The sequence below is a fragment of the Topomyia yanbarensis genome, chromosome 1 (genome assembly GCF_030247195.1).
Source record: "Topomyia yanbarensis strain Yona2022 chromosome 1, ASM3024719v1, whole genome shotgun sequence".
Lineage (NCBI taxonomy): Eukaryota > Metazoa > Arthropoda > Insecta > Diptera > Culicidae > Topomyia > Topomyia yanbarensis.
Window position 1 is genome coordinate 201,504,147 of NC_080670.1, and position 12,395 is coordinate 201,516,541.

The window sequence follows — 12,395 nt, forward strand, 5'->3', positions numbered from 1 at the left end:
GCAATTCGACCGGTACAAGAAGACGTGGCGCGCAGCGAGCACGATGGATCGACCAGGTGGAAGACGATTTGCGGACCCTTCGCAGACTGCGTGGCTGGCGACGCGCGGCCATGGACCGAGTGGAATGGAGGAATCTTTTGTATACGGCACAGGCCACTTCGGCCTTAATCTGTTAATAAATAAAAAACTACTCGAGCTAGTCACCGGTGTTGGACCCGGTAGGGTGCCGAGGTCAGTCCGGAAATTCTGGGTGGAGTATAACACCGTATCTCAGTATCGAATGCACATGCTACACTAGACAGAAGACTCCTCTTTCTGTTCCCAGAACTACCTAATTCGAGCCATCCCTTTCGGCTCGACGGCTTTCACGACGCCACCCACGTTACGGTTTGGTAAGGCCAAACTGACATATTACTAATGATCACATCACCCACTTCGGCTAAAAATCGACAGACAGCTTGGTGTCACTGCAGGTGACAATAATTCTTCGAATGACATTCACAATTTTTTTAACAGCCTGCTGTGATTTTTTATGGTAAGGTTTAAAAAACTTAAGCCTAGCCTGTAATGTATTGGCACTGTGTGGGACTCACGAATCACTTTCGTGCCCAATCATTAAAAAACTCCTTACACTTTTTTCGCGCTTCTACCCCACGGAACTAACATCAAGGTATTAGTTCGTGGGGGAGAGTCTCCTGATTTAGCTGCTGATTCCATTAACTATTTAGCTCCTGTTTCCGTGAGTCATTCAGCACTCAGTGTTATCCCGATCTACTCGGATAGTGACCGGCGGTGAGCTACCCTAATCCGACTGAGAGTTTCCTGCCAGCGGAATTTCTCTCGGTACCGATATCTGCTTCGTGAGCCAATTAGCTCTATTTTGTCTCGATACAGTCGGATAATCTACGGCAGTGAATACACCTTATTGCATATGACTGTCGATGGGGGGAAATGAAAACCTCGATCAGCCCCGGAAAGCTCGTAAAAGGCACACAAAACTGACAAAGCTAAGATCCACAAAGTAAATTTTCACAAACATAAACTTTATTGGTACAGCATCGCCCTTCTTTCTTCACTGCTCAATCTACTCTACCTTTCCTTCTTTTCTTTCTCTAGACTACTAGCTTCCCTTTCATCTCTCTATTTTCTATCTCCTCTCTCGACGGCAACAATCGTCGTCGGAGCTGGCATACTTAAGTCGACCTTACTTTTTTTGTCGAGCTTGCTCGTCGCCTTTGCACGGGCGTTATCGCCAAGCGGATCAGATGCTGGAGCGCTGTATATAACCGTATTGTGGACCAGCTGTCAACCCCTTCGAATACACACGTTATGTATACTTCCACCGCAGACCTTTCGCGTCCAACACTCGAACTGCACCGCTGGTAACGATCACAATGTACTGTGTTGCTGGTCTGCCTGGTCTCCGTGCTCCACAAAAAAAGAAATTCCGAAAGCGATTCTCGAGGAGAAACATCCGAAAAAGAACCCTATCACGATTTCGTTAGCTCTGGCTCACGAAATGATTTGTATGTGTGATTTACATCTTATTGAAGGTCTTTTTGTATGCTTCTCCAGCCGACGTTCCCCGGCTTTTCGTAGGAGTGTTTCAACCGTTCTAGGCTTGAGTATCCACTTGCCAGGTTGCCATCGTTAGTGGTCAATACGTAATTGTAATCACGGTTTGCTTACCGAAGTGATTTTTATCGACAGTTTGTCCGGTGCTATGTCTTCGAGTCGATGTTGCTGGTCGTATTTCATCAACTCGCGATGTTTTATCAGCAACTGGAGCTGCTTCGCTCGCTGTATCGGTTTCTCTTGTCCCGAAAACGACGTGCCCGTTGTAGACTATGTTTTATTGGCCAGCTCCACGTGCGTTTCTACTCGGGTACAGCCAATGCACTTGCTTTTCCAGAGATTTACCTACGGATTTCAGAAGTCCAATCCCGTCCCTTGCGTCACGACAGCTTCTTGCTGCGACTACAACTTGTCCTTGGCCTCCTGTGGCGGATCTTTGGGCAAACTTTTACTACCAGTCGTGCCAAAGTGGCGATGTAGTCACAAAACGTCGTTGCTCACTACTGCTGGTACGACTTTCTGCTTTTATTTGTTTCGCCGGAAGCTGGACTGACAGCTGCCGTTTTTCAAGGTAGAGAAGTGCTGCTAGATTTTCAAGTGAAGGGCTCACTTGGTGTTTAAACGGTAATCAGCTTTTTGATGCTTGATATGTTATTGGTTTATTCTGCTCTATACACGCAACCATAAAATAACCTACCCCTGTCAAAAAAAAGCGGACGAACATGGTCAAGCGATTTAAACAGTTTGACGTTTAACTCAACTCGCCTGTGCTAATTGCCCCTAGGAACAAATGCAATTTGCGAATGCGATTTAAGGCAATTTCAATACTTAGACAATTTTTCTGGCGGCTGAAATGGACTTGGTTGTTTTTCGCGTTTTTCAAACATGGCGGTTCATGTTTGGCTTAAGCTTAAAATTGTTTTTTGATCAATTGGTGTGTTCTCCCTTGTACTTTGTTTGTCTAGTGCACTTCATTTAGCCAAAGAATGTGGGAAATTGTGGAATCGTGTGTAAGTATAGTGGAACAAGATCTCTGACCCAGAGTCTTAATGAACGTCAGATTGTGGTAAGTTTTGGAGTACAATACCAATTTCACCATTGATTCTTCCCATAATTTTGTGGTGATTACCTAGCCCAGTAAATGAAAAGGCGGTTTGGCGGGTTAAACTATCCGCTGGCGATCGGTAGGCTATTGAAACTTTGTTCTAGGCTACCCGCCGTAACTTGCCGTTTACTGTAAAAGTAGTGTGGGAGTATACTGGTAAGTATACACAGAAAAAAATGTTGGTAAAAATAAGAGTTTTTCGCTCTTAGCAAAAAACAACCAACGCATACTCTTAGTTTAAAAATAAAACTTTTGTTTTGAGTACTATTCTTCATTTTGATTAATTTAAAAGTTTTACTTTCAACCTAATAGTTGGCGTTGGTTGTTTTTTGCTAAGAGCGGAACACTCTTACTTCTACCAATATTTTTTTTCTGTGTGTAGCAACTCAAGAATTTCAAATCCTCTCCTCTAATACCTGGGCTAATACCTTTTTCATAACTCGATCAATGTGAATGTATTACATTTTTCGTATACATCACGAGTCTTTTTAACATCGTAAGTACACAGCTGCTGGAAGTTGCTACACCTGTCAAGACGAGGAGAGACTTTCAATTCTAATAACGTATGCATCATCCGATTCTCGATTTGTCTAACCAACCAGATTGAACGGTTTACATATTATATATGAATGTAGTGTATCAAACACTTCGGCTCATCATCACTACAATTGACACTTGGCTCAAGTCAGTTGGGCTATACTTGAAATGGTTCAAGGGAACAATAACCTTCGAAATATATGTTCTAGTTTTGCTGTATGTTTTGTAGACATAGACAGATATTTGACAAAATATCATGTGATTCAGAGCAAATGAAAGATCTACGGTGATAATAAATCCAGAAGTTGGTTTAAATTTCTGTTTCGATTCACTTTTCATAAAGTCAACTAGAGAACGAAGTCAGTCAATACCACAATACTTTCTACTTGAAACCCTAGAGCAAGATGTTCTGCTCATGTGAATATCTTGTCCAGATTATTACTACAGGTTGTTAGTGTTTATTTTACGATTGACAGCGATTGGCATATAGAATCTGGATGATGTGTAACTCATTATGCAGATGGAGCCACTGTTCTAACGTAATTCAGTTTGAATTACTTTCCAATAATTTATACCGAAATCCTTCCAGTTGTCATGTCGGTGAGTCAACTGTCAAATTATTTTGTGGGAAAATTCCTGACGAATAATTTCGGTTCATTTGTTGTCAGATAACAGAAGAGATAAATTTCCTGTTTCATTTGCTGGTGTGACATACGTACTAAAAAGGATATTTGCTGGTGTGATTTCTAGGAGGAGATTCTTCCGCAGGAGTTGATGGAGGGTGTCGTTTGCCCAATCTACAAAAAGCGTGATAAGTTGGATTGCTGCAACTACCGCGCGATCACACTACTTAGCGTCGCCTACAAGATCCTCTCTCAAATTCTTTGCCGCCGATTGTCACCATTTGCAAGGGAGTTCGTGGGGCACTACCAAGCGGGATTCATAGCTTCCCGGGCCACCACGGACCAAATATTCGCGATTCGAGGTTCTGCAGAAGTGCCGCGAATACAATGTGCCCACACATCATTTGTTCATAGATTTCAAATAGGCGTATGACACAATCGATCGAGATCAGCTATGGAAGATAATGCACGAGTACGGTTTTCCGGATAAGCTCTAACACGATTAGTCAAAGCGACGATGGATCGGGTGATGTGCGTTGTTCGAGTATCAGGGACACCCTCGAGACCCTTTGAATCTCGAAGACCCTGCTGTTCAACGTTGCGTTAGAAGGTGTAATAAGGAGAGCGAGGATAGACACGAGTGGCACGATCTTCAGGAAATCCGTCCAGCTTCTTGGCTTCGCCAACGACATTGACATAATGGCACGGAACTTTGAGACGATGTCGGAAACGTACATCAGACTGAAGGCTGAAGCCAGCTGGGTTGGACTTGCTATCAACGTTTCGAAGACAAAATACGTGAGAGGAAGAGGTTCTAGAGACGGCAATGTAAACCTCTCATCCCGAGTTCGGATTGACGGTGACGAAATCGAGATGGTCGACGAATTCGTGTATTTGAGCTCACTGGTAATCGCCGACAATGATACCAGCAGAGAAATTCAGAGACGGATCTTGGCGGGAAATCGTGCCTACTTTGGACTCCGGAGGAAGTTGATTATCTACAAGACGCTGATTAGACCGGTGGTCCTCTATGGCCACGAGACCTGGATTATGCTCGTGGAGGACCAACGCGCCCTTGGAGTTTTCGAACGAATGGTATTGCGTACCATTAATAGTGGCGTGCAGATGGAATACGGAACGGGGCGCAGGCGAATAAACCATGAGTTGCATCAGCTGCTGGAAGAACCATCTATCGCACAAACCGCAAAAATAGGACGTTTGCTGGACACGTCGTAAGAATGTCGGACGACGACCCGGTGAAGATGGTTCTTGAGGGCGATCCTACAGAAGACGGGGCGCACAGCGAGCACGGTGGATCGACCAGATAGAGAACAACATGCGGACGCTTCGAAGACTGCGAGGCTGGCGACAAACAGCAATGGACCGTAGATACGGCTTCTGTATACAGCAAGATACAACAAGACTCTAGCCTGAACGGTTAGGTTAGGTTTAGCTGGTGTGATCTCTGTTTTGCGAGTATAAACGAGGCGTCCGAAATTTTTGGTGTGTATTTTGATAGATGGCTTTCCGGAGCTTTTTATAAATTACTCGAGAACAGGCAGATATCCCAGTCAAAAAGGGCAAATTGCTGGCTAGCGGGGGGCTATTTGCCAACTCGGATGCGCTAATTGCCCTACAATTTGCCAGCAATTTGCTGGCAATTAGGGGGCTATTTTATATGCAACATTTGGGCGATTTGCCGCCGTCATTTTTTTGCCGCTCTACCCGCCCTTAAATCGCCCAGGGAACGCGCCATTTAATCGCTCTTAATTACCTGATATGAAAATTAAAAATAATAATTATTTTCGGATTCACTATTTACTCACATAAATTTATCGGTACACTAGGTAATCACCACCAGACTATAGGAAGAATCGATGGTGAAATTCGTATTGCACACCAAAATTTACCACAATCTGACTTTCATTTAGACTCAGAGATCTTGTTCCACACTAAGAAAAATTTTGTGGTAACATTTACCATATGAGGGGGTTAATTCGACTTCATGAGTATTCAGCTTTTTGTTGGTGGCTGCGTCCCCAAATGCGCACCCCACTTTGACAAATCCTCCGTCCAATGTCAATTTTGATAAATCATCAGTCTTGTCAAATTTGACAAACCGTGCTTTAGATTCAATTTTTTGATCGCGGTAGGCGTTCACTTCTGCTCTCAACTAAAATTGAACGTCAAATAAAATATTGTTTTTCAGTTGCAAAGCTAAACTGATTTCGGTACGGATCCGCACAGTCAATTGTAGTCCCATTCAACAGCGGCACTCAACTCGAAATGTGGATACAGAACATCTGCTATTCAATACTATTCGCTACTAGCAATCGGCATACAAAAATCGGTCGACGTATACGGCAGTTAATCAGTCTTATAGTGTAATTGAGCGATTGTTATACTGAGGAAAACCAATCAGCGATACTCAATCTAATCCACACTAATAAGTTAGGTGGATTGCAACCGATTTCTTCGGTAACCGCAGCTGCAGCTGTAGCTGACAATTGTCAATTCTTGGTACTAAATTTTGCTACAAATTTGTATCCAAAATCAGGTGTGAACAAACATTGTTTAGGTCTATGTTTAGGTACTGTATCGTTAAAATATGCTTTCCGGGTAGTTTAAAAGCAAGTTTCATGTGCTATTATTAGTCATTTCATGTGTGATGAATTTAAGTAATAGCAGAGGTTCAAATCGCATAATTCTCTCGACACTTTCAAACAGCTGAGAATAAATAAATTCGTGAAGAAATTAAAATCATCGAAAAAGGCGTTTAAAAATAAACTAACAAATTTTAAATTTGACGTTTATCGTTTATTAAGAAAATAAATAAGCAGGATACATGATAGCCGTGAAATTCAAGGCTGATGAGACCGCTTGTCAAAATTGACACTGCTGACGAGTTGTCAAAGTTGACACTGTACAGACGACTTGTCAAAATGGAGTGCGCATTTGAAAACGCAGCCACCAGCAAAAAGCTGAATAGTGGTTTTTAACCGACTATAGCATCAGGTCACTTTAACTATATCTATGTTCCAATTCACTATATTGAAGCTTTGAACCATAATAGTAATATTGAACATTCTATTGTAAACATGACCATTATAAGTGGAATGCTCAGTTTAACAATGTACATAGTTATTTTGATCTGGATCTGTTTATAGTAACTAAACCAGGAGAATGGAATGTTTTACCATGCATTACGCATAACAGTCAAATTGAACACCATGTGGTATGGATGACCATTATGGAACGCTTGGTATAACAATAAGTATAGTCATACTGACTAAGGTCTGTTTGCATTAACAAAAACATTGAAATTTTGACATTTTTGTCTAGTTATTTCAAGAAGGGATATCATTGTTGTTTTTAAAATGACGCGGGCCAATATAATTTGGTGGATGACGAAGATTTAAGAAAGTTTCAGCCAATGTAGCTTTTGGATAGCGTCTCTTAGTTTATTATTGACATACATACATTTTTCATTAAAAATAATCGTTTCGGCAACCAAATCGTCCTTGTATTTCCTCCTTGTATTTTCTGCCTTGACGGTTAACTAAAAACGTCCAAAATTATATGATTTTAAGATGTCGTTATTAAATTAAATTGGAGTACTTACTGCATCTAGTAAAGCAAACACTTAGTATTACATTCCGTTGCGGAACATAACCTTCTGTTTCGTAAGACTTAAAAAAAAGATGGGTGGGTAATGTCAGAGACATAACCGGAGTGAAGTAGAATACACTTTAGACCGGTAAATTCTGCTCTGGAATAAGCAATTTCTATGCGACTTTGTCGACTCTAGCACATTCATAGTTTATTTGGAGTATTTTTGGAATTATCAAGTTGACAATTTGCAACATTCTTTGAAAATATTGTTGAACTTTTATGAATGAAGGCACGCAAACGAGCGTTTGACCGTCGTCCTACTACCAGCATCAGAGAAGTAGCAGATCAGCATTTTTCGCTACATGGCCTGTACCAAACAAACCGCTCGTAAGTCCACCGGAGGAAAGGCTCCCCGCAAGCAGTTGGCAACAGCCCCCTGGCAACCCTATACCATCATATGGAGTTTGACAGCGACCTACATGTATGGGGTGTTATAGCTATAAAGCCCCAAACAAAGAATTATGTTCGGCACTATGCTCGATATTCAAGCATTCCACACGACGTTTTGCATCTTGTGGAATGATTTAATAATTTAATTTAATTGACATTTTGTAACTAAATACAGCTTCTAATCATTCGGTTCAAAATCAATGTTTTGCCTTTCATGGCAGTGATGCTGGCTGTACAGAGACGTCGTCCTTGACAGGGGGCTGGTTGGCAACGAAGGCCGTGTAAAAGTGCCCCAGTCACGGTTGGCGTTAAGAAGCCTCATCGCTACCGAACAGAAACAGTCGCCCTGCGAAAAATTCACAGCTATCAGAAATCGAGCGGGCCTAAATTGTGACCCAAAATAAACCACAAACCAACAAGTTCTTTTCAGGACCAGCCAATTATAAAGTATTATTATTATAAATGAAATTTTCCATTGCCTTACAACCTCCCTCCCCCTTTCCTCCCGGCTTGAATAACTATCAATCTTGATGATGCTGTGCGGCGGGGGCACTAGTTTTTATTATAGTGGAAAATTTAGGTTTGCGCGTTTTTCCCAAAAGTTTTTTAGCTGTGCGTTTTCAAGGAAGTTGTAGTTGAATTCAAAATGAAATAGTTTATTTCTATTGTCAGAGATGGACCTTCCAACGAAAACTAGTCTGGCTCGCTCTGAATCGAATTGTATGGACCAACCACTGCTTTCACAAAATCTGTTATTTTCAGTAATTGAACATTCTACACAACTAGTCACAATTATTTCCAATCAGCGCAAAAATCGAAGATTTTCATTCAGTACAATAGCAGATTTTCACTTTTAGAAAAACAGGCAACATTCTGGCCGAAACGGAGCACCTATATCGAAACGTTAGAAAACGTTCGATTTTTCTAAATTGAATCATTACACTAACCTGTCTACAAATCACACAAATAACTTTTTTATTTTGTGCCATTCTACTTGAAAGCGACGGTATTGTTCACAAGTGGCTCACTTACCATCCAACGCCCTTGGCAAGCCACTTTCTGATGCTTGTAATAACTAAATTTCAATTTCATTCTTTGTCGATAAATTGATGGCCCTGAAAAGGGCCTTTTGTTTGGGCAGTGTTCGGAATTTACTTGGAGCTGGTGTATGTGGTAATAGTTTTGGTGCCATCGAAGACGGCGTGATTGGCTAACTTTCTAGCAGCAGCAAACGGACGACGGTTTGAATTTTGCGGGAGATGCTGCAAACAAACTGCTGCATGCTGATGCTGCAAACGAACTGATCGTGAACAACAGCATGCTGAGTTTTTATACCTGACTACAGCACAATGTAAGCTCGTCCTTTTTTGTGTTGTCCTCAATATGTGTTTTTCGTAGCTCCACCCCTTCGTAGGTCGACCACATATTTTTGATAAAGAACAAAATTGAAATTGTGTTTTCAATACGGAGGTTATCGAACACTCAGGGTAAAAAGAGTAATGTAATACGGCACCTTGGTAAAATGTTTGAGAATTGAAACCTTTTTTGAATGCGCCTAGTAAACACGAAACTGTAAACAAACAAACAAATGATAACTTTTTCTTTTGTGAAATACGTGAAATCGACGATATTGTTCACAAGTAGCTCACTTGCCATCGAACGCTCTTGGCAAGCTACTTTCGGATGCTTGTAATAACAAAACTTCAATTCGATTCTTTGTTGATAAATGGCCCGTACCAAACAAACCGCTCGTAAGTCCACCAGAGGAAAGCCTCCCCGCAAGCAGTAAGCAACGAATGCCGTGTAAAAGTGCCTCAGTCACGGTTGGCGTTAGGAAGCCTCATCACTACTGAACAGAAACTGTCGCCCTGCGAGAAATTCACAGCTATCAGCAATCGAGCAGGCCTAAATTGTGACCCAAAATAAACCACAAACCAACAAGTTCTTTTCAGGACCAGCCAATTATATTCCAGTAAGATATAAATGAAATTTTCGTTTTCCATTGCCTTACAACCTCTTTCCTCCCGGCTTGAATTACTATCAATCTTGATGATGCTGTGCGGCTGGGCACAGGCAGTTTCCATTATAGTGAAAAATTTAGGTTTGCGCGTTTTTCCCAAAAGTTTTTTAGCTGTGCTGTTTTCAATGAAGTTGTAGTTGAATTCATAGTAAAAAAGTTTACTTCTATTGTCAGAGGTGGACCTTCCAACGAAAACTAGTCTGGCTTGGAATCGAATTGTATGGACCAACCACTGCTTTCACAAAATCCGTTATTTTCAGTAATTGTACATTCTACAGAATTAGTCACAACTATTTCCAATCAGCGCAAAAATCGAAGGTTTTCATTCAATACAACAGCAGATTTTCACGTTTGAAAAAACAGGCAGCATTCTGGCCGAAAATTTTGAAACGGAGCCCCTATATCGAAACGTTCGATTTTTGTAAATTGAATCATTACACTAAACTGTCACAAATAACTTTTCATTTTGTGCCATTCTCGTGAAAGCGACGGTATTGTTCACAAGTGGCTCACTTACCATCCAACGCTCTTGACAAGCTGATGCTTGTAATAACAAAACTTCAATTTCATTCTTTGTCGATAAATTGATGGCCCTGAAAAGGGCCTTTTCTTTGGGCAGTTTTCGAAATTTACTTGGTGCTGGTGTATATGGTAACAGTTTTGCCATCGAAGACGGCGTGCTTGGCAACTCTTCTGTGACAGCAGCAAATGGACAGCGGTTTGAATTTTGCGGAACATGCTGCAAACGAACTGCTGCATGCTGATGCTGGAAACGAACTGAGCGTAAGCAACAGCATGCTGAGTTTTTATACCTGACTACAGCACAACGTAAGCTCGTCCTTTTTTGTGTTGTCCTCAATATGTGTTCGTCGTAGCTCCACCCCTTGGTTGGTCGACCACATATTTTTGATAAAGAACAAAATTGAAATTGTGTTTCCACTACGGAGATTATCGAACACTAAGGGTAAAGAGAGTAATGTAATACGGCACCTTTGTAAAATGTTTGAGAATTGAAACCTTTTTTGAATGCGCCTAGTAAAAATTCACTTCACTCCAGTTTGTTTCTGACCATATTTGCAATTTGCGTACTGAAATAAATCATAATTTAAGGTTTAACCCAAATAGCTCTCCAGGGAGAAACAGTCCATGAAACAGAAAATGCAAACTCATTCTTTGAAATGATTTTGGTGGCCCTGAAAAGGGCCTTTTTATAATGATACAAGTGAGTTCTACCTTTTCAACTTCCAAATCCATACAAAGTGCGTCCCTGCCGCTTCAGAGTATAGACGACATTCATTGCGGTTTTGCGCTTGGCGTGTTCAGTGTAGGTCACGGCATCTCGGATGACATTTTTCTGCACACCATCAGCATTCGTAGATTAAATTGGAGATGCATTTTACATCACCACGACGAGCCAGACGCCGACTGGCAGATTTGGTGATTCCCTGGATTTTATCACGAAGAACCTGGCGATGACGCTTGGTACGGGAACGCAAACATGATACCGCTCATTGTACCGTCCGGACGAGCATGTTGCTCGTGTGGTAAGCGAGCACCCACTGATACAAAACAAGCTCGCGTGACCTGTATATATAACATTCCCGTATGTAATGAAACGCTTACATGCTCCTTTTTGACGGCTCTGCGTGGGATATGCTGACAAATTGCGCATTTTCCTCGCTGTTTCCGAAGGATTTTCTGAAAATCCTTGTTTTGGTTTATTTATAGTAGTCGCAGTAATTCCGAAATTTAATACGATATACGTGCACAAATTTCCGATCAGATAGTGCAAAAATATTGCGATTTCGTCCAGTAGAACGGAAGATACTCGCATTTCAAACCTGGGAAAATTTCTCAACTGAAATTTTTGAAACGGGACCCCATATTGAAACGTTAGAAGTATTCTACTTCAAAATCGATTCACAGTTCACCATGGAACAGACTATTTGTAAGGCTAGTGTTACGCTCATTTTTACCCAGTAATTATTTTTCTGGCTGGGATTCGTTCATGCAACGGCTTTTCACTATATCAGTTATATCACATCCCAGTTATATCATAGAAATAATAGGTCTGTTCCAGTACCAGGAGAAACTGGAAGTACTCCGGAGAAAATCGTTCCTGTACTCTCTTCTTCTCTTTTTTCTTCTTCTGGTAGCAAACCGGAATAAAAAGGAGCAAAGATTTTTTGCTCCTGTTTACTCCGGAGTGACTTCCGTGTACTGGAACAAACCTAATATTACCGCAATAGTTAAAAAATTTAAATTAAAAGTGCGTCAAAAACACGCTCGTATGCTTAATTCACAATTTTCCACTGTAATGGATGCATAATGCAGGAATACATAATGGGAACGCAAATATTGACAACTTTTATGGTTGTTAGTAATACAAAGCATTGTCAGTTGAAATTCACTATACGCAAAAGGTGCTTACAACAAGGCTCATGTCCACATAAACAGTTTATATAGTTATTTC